Source organism: Nicotiana tomentosiformis, chromosome 4, assembly GCF_000390325.3.
Source record: "Nicotiana tomentosiformis chromosome 4, ASM39032v3, whole genome shotgun sequence".
Lineage (NCBI taxonomy): Eukaryota > Viridiplantae > Streptophyta > Magnoliopsida > Solanales > Solanaceae > Nicotiana > Nicotiana tomentosiformis.
Genome location: NC_090815.1, coordinates 23,166,579 through 23,171,983, shown reverse-complemented (window position 1 = coordinate 23,171,983; position 5,405 = coordinate 23,166,579).

Here is a 5,405-nt window from a genome sequence, read left to right as displayed (position 1 = left end):
GCGGCCCAGGGGTCGCAGATGCGGACCCAGCCGAATAAGTGACTTCTGCATATGCGTTGATTTTCCGCAGGTGCGGGACCGCAGGTGCGGGACCGCAGATGCGGTCCCATGAGCGCAGATACGGAAATCTCTGGGCAGAAAAAGGGATTTCGAGGGTTTGAAATTTCATAACACAAAATTTGATTTGGAGCTCGGTGGGAGACGATTTCTCGAGGGATTTTGAAGGAGAACTATTGGGTAACGAATTCTAACTCTATTTTGATCATAATACAATAATCTATTGTTATTTTCCTAGTCTAATTAAGGAATTTATAGGTAAAAGTTTGGAAATGGGGGAAAAGGTTCCCCAATTAAAAATCTGAGATTTGAATGGGGATTAGACGTCGGATTTAGATGATTTTTTTTTTGAGTGAGCTCGTGAGTGAATGGGTATTCATAATTTTTAAGTTTTACCCGATTTCGAGACGTGGGTCCGGGGAGACTTTTTGGACGTTTTCCCTAATTTCATACTTTAGCTTCGAATTAATTAGTTAAATTAGTTACTTGTGGTTATATTTATATTATGTAATTAATTTGAATAGATTCAGGCCGTTTGGAGTCAGATACTCGTGGCAAGAACGTGATATCTAGTTGATTTGAGCGGTTCGAGATAAATGGCTTGTCTAACCTTGTGTTGGGGACTTTCCCCTTAGGATATCTTGATATTATTTGGTATGTGGGCACCGTGTTCGTGAGGTACAAATATCACAGTGACTTATTGTAAAACTAGAATTGTCTCTAAAAACACTAATTGTTTCAAGCACTGCCATAGGCATATGCCCTAATCTCTGGTGCTAAATAGCTACATTCAACTCTCCAAAATCTACCATTGATCTCGGGCCTTCAGTAAGTGGTTTCCTTCTATGTGAATTTAGGACATATAAGTCATCTTCTTCCTTACTAATCTCTTTCATCTTCCTAGTGAAGAGATCCTGAAAGACAAAAAAAAAGGGAAAAAATATGGCACAACAATTCAAAGCCTTTGTCAGCTTAGACACAAAGAGAAGATTAAATTTAAAATCCGGTACACAAAGCACATTCTCAATCAAGTCACCTCCTACTAAGTGACAATCTGCCACTTGAGTTATATTTGCTGATTTCCCATTGGGCAACTGAACCTTCCCTGAATTTCCCACTGACACACTGTTTTTCAAGACAGATTCATCACTAATCATGTGATTTGTCGCCCCTGTATCTACTATCCACTTCAGTGCATTCAAATTATCAGAGAGAATTTTATCTTCCATGTTAGGACTAGCTTCAGATACTTAAGACTTGTTTAGCAGTGATAATATTTGGTTATATTGTTCTAGAGTAAAAAATGGAGTTGAGACTTATTGTTGTCCAGTGTTAGCCACATGTTGAGCCTGTGCAATATTTTGTTGTTGTTGATTGAGAACAAAAATAGATGCATGATTACCTCCTAGGATTGCATTGGCTTTTTTCTTCCCTTTGAAATCAGCCAGGTAACCTATTATCTTATAACAATTTTCTTTGAGATGACTTTTTATTCAACAAAACTCACAGTGCATGAGCTTGTAGCAATTCTCCCTGGTATGTCCTTTCATGTTACAATATTCACAAAATATAGGAAAATTTCTCCTAGGTTTTTGTGTCCTTTTTGTAGTGAAGAGTGCAGTGGGATCAATGTTTTCACCTAAAACACAACCACCACCCGACACTACTTTTTGACTCTCATCTTGAGAAATCATGGCATATGCTTGGTTTACTGATGGTGTTGGTGACGTCATTAGAATTTGGCTATAGCCATCATTTAAACCTATCAGAAGCTGAAACATCCTTTGATTTGTCAAGTGAATAACAAAGTCTTTGGACTTATCGCAGTAGGAAGGCACAAGTACAATGGAACCAGTTTTATCCCAAAGATCTTTCAATTTCTAGTAATAAACAGAGACAAGGGAAACACCTTGAGTCAATGTAGTAATTTCCTTATAAAGGTGATAAACTCTAGTGAGATTAACCCTATCAAATTTTTCCTTTAAATCATTCCAAACAGAATAAGCATCAGGGCGAAAGAGTATACCACTAAGGAGCTCCTTGCTTACATTGCTCGTAATCCACGATTTCACCAAAGCATTGTAGCGATCCCACTGCTTCACCAAATCGTTGCCAATATTAGCTCGGCGAACTGTGTCGTTAATAAATCCGAGCTTGTTGTTGCATTCCAATGCCAGTAACATTGCGCGACTCCAAATGCTATAATTATCCATTCCAATGAGTAGTATCCCAGTTTGTTCCACTCCCGGTGAATCCTATGGCTGTAGATAAATTGGATGGTTGTGATCAATTGTGCTGGAACTAGATTCAGTTCTAGAATCAACCATAATTACAAAATTGGGCTTTATTTATCAACAGACTTCGAAGGCGAAGAATTTCTTGATTTCCTTACAAATTTGATGAAGAAAATCCCTAAATTCTTTTAATAGGAAGCTCTGATACCATGTTGAATTTAGTGATGAAGATAAATTTAGTGTGTGTCCAATCGATTGAACAAGCAGAAGAGAGAACGGAATGCAGAGGAAATCATCGAGTTGTAACAGAATTGGAAAAAATGATCTCTCTTACTTTGTACAGTATGAGCTACAAGTATTTATATATAGTTGACTAACTATGGTCTACTTAACTAACAAGTAACTATATAGGTTAAATTATCAGCTAACTATGGTTGAGTGAGCTAACTAACCAACAGATGGAGTAACAGATTAAGTTCCATATGTACAACTAGCACTATCTTCTACATGTATCTCGTTGAATTAGTCGAGGTACACGCAAGTTGACCCGCACACCATAGTTATCAAAACAAATTGCAATTAGGCTTCTCAAGTATTCCTTTATTGACTCAACTATTGTCACGACCCAAATTAACCCTCCGTAAGGTGTCGTGATGGCACCTAGTCTTTACGACTAGGTAAGCCTAATATTGCAAAAAATATAAAGAAAACATAACATTTTAAAGATAAACAACATATTATAAATAGCCAAGATTAGTACCACTCGGCATGTACAAAATAATTTTTCAAGACCCGGAATATCACTAAGTCACAAGCTGCTATAATCTATGTAGCTCTATACAAAAGTCTGAAGAAAATAAAGAAAGTCTCTAGGCGAGGGAGTAGAAGGGGAATCCGAAGATCTGCGGACGCAAGCAGTAGTACCTTGAAGTCTCCTAAAATTAGCAACGCGTACTAATCCCGAGGCTGATAGCTCGCACCTGGATCTGCACACGAAAACATGTGCAGGGAAGGGCATGAGTACACCACAATAGTACCCAGTAAGTGCCAAGCCTAACCTTGGTCAAGTAATGACGAGGTCAGGTCAAGGCCCTGCCGGAGTAAATATAATAAATTAAATAGTAAAAGATAAAAGTAAAATTTATGGTAACACAGTTAAAGAGATTCTCGAAAATTTAACAGTTAAGGGAGCCCTCGGGTCAAAACAAGGAAACACAGTGGAAAATCTCCCGGGATACCGTCCCGTAATTTCGAATGAATATGCAGTACAGGGGGGATCTCCTGGAATACGTCCGTAGTCCCAAAGTAAATATGCAGTGCTGGGGGATCTCCCGAAATACGTCCGTAGTCCCAAAGTAAATATGCAAGATAGGGGGATCTCCCGAAATACGTCCGTAGTCCCAATTTAAATATGCAACGCAAGATGAAATGGCAGGTATGGCATCGAGTTATACAGTTTATACTGAACACAGATAAGGAAAATAGGGATTTAACTAAGCATGGTGCACATAATGTCAAATAGGCAGTTAAAACACGTAAGCATACTTTTCTAGTCTAAACTAAACAATTAAACATATTAGTACAAGTTAATAAGACAAATAATTTATGATTTAAAAAGGATAAACAGGATTTTTGTAATAACAGCCCGTGTACGTACTCGTTTTTTATGTTGTAGCTTAAGTCTGATGTAATTACTGTTTTGAGAGATTTTATAATAGTGGTCATGAATCATAGATCTTCAGATCAGACAATGGTTCAGAGTTCATTAACAGTCACTATAATGCATTGTTCAGTCTATATGGCCTCCTACATCATAGTTATTGTCCATATACCCCACAACAAAATGGGGTGGTAGATAGAAGGCATAGACACATTCAACAAACGGCTAGGGATATCATATTTTAGGGGAATTAACCTCTTAGATTCTGGGGAGACTGTATAGAATCAGCAGCCTATTGATCACATATAGAATTTCATCATCAGTGCTAGGAAATAAATTAGCCTTTTGAACTGTTGTACAACAGACCTCCTAATTTGTCATATATGGGGGTCATTGGCAGTCTATGCTATGACACAAACTTAGTCATCAGAGACAAATTTGGACCTAGAGAAATCAAGTTAGTGTCGCTAGGCTATGCTTCTACTCAGAAGGGTTATAAGTTGTATGATATGTAAAACAAGTACATTTTTGTGAGCAAAGATGTGGTCTTCAATGAGGAGTTTTTCCTTTCCAACAGCAACTCGAAGTTGTGACTACAACTTTTCCTCAGCCTTCTTTTTATTTTCCCTTCCTATGAAGGCCTGAAATAACATGTCACACCTGAGCCTATTACTCCTACAATGTCTGCACCAACTTCTCCTATTGTATCAAAAGTTCCTGTTGCATCACAAGTTCCTACTACCCCTATAGTGTGTACAACAGCTTCTCCTATTGTATCAGAAGTTCATGCTGCATGAGAAGTCCCTTCTCGTTCTCAACCTCAAATACTTCCGTCAGAATCATTAAGAAGGTCGAGTGGACCTAGTAAAATGCCAATTTTGCTTCAAGATTATGTTCAAACAGACAAAGGCAAAAGGATTGCCAATACTTGCTTGTATCCTCTCACTTCTGTGTTAAACTACAATGCTCTTGCACCTTACTACCATATCCTTTTTGCTAAGCTCTCCATAGAAATTGAACCAAGAAATTACTCTGAAGCTGCACAGGACCCTAAATGGGTTGATACTATGAAAGCAAAAATACAAGCACTGGAAGACAACCATACTTGGACCATCATGCCTCTTCCTCCTGGGAAGAAAGCCATCGGATACAAATGGGTGTACAAGATTAAGTATAAAGTTTCAGGTGACATTGAAAGGTTCAAAGAAAGGCTTGTAGCCAAGGGTTATAGCCAAAAAGAGGGAATTGACTATCAAGAAACTTGTTCACCTGTGGTAAAAATGGTGACAATGAGAGCAGTTTTCTTTAGCACCAGCTCACAAGTAACAGATTTATCAGATGAATGTGTTTAATGCATTCCTGCAGGGTGATCTAACTGAGGAAGTTTACATGCAGATACCTCCAGGCTTTATACAGTCACATGGGGAGCAACATATTTGTAGGCTGCTCAAGTC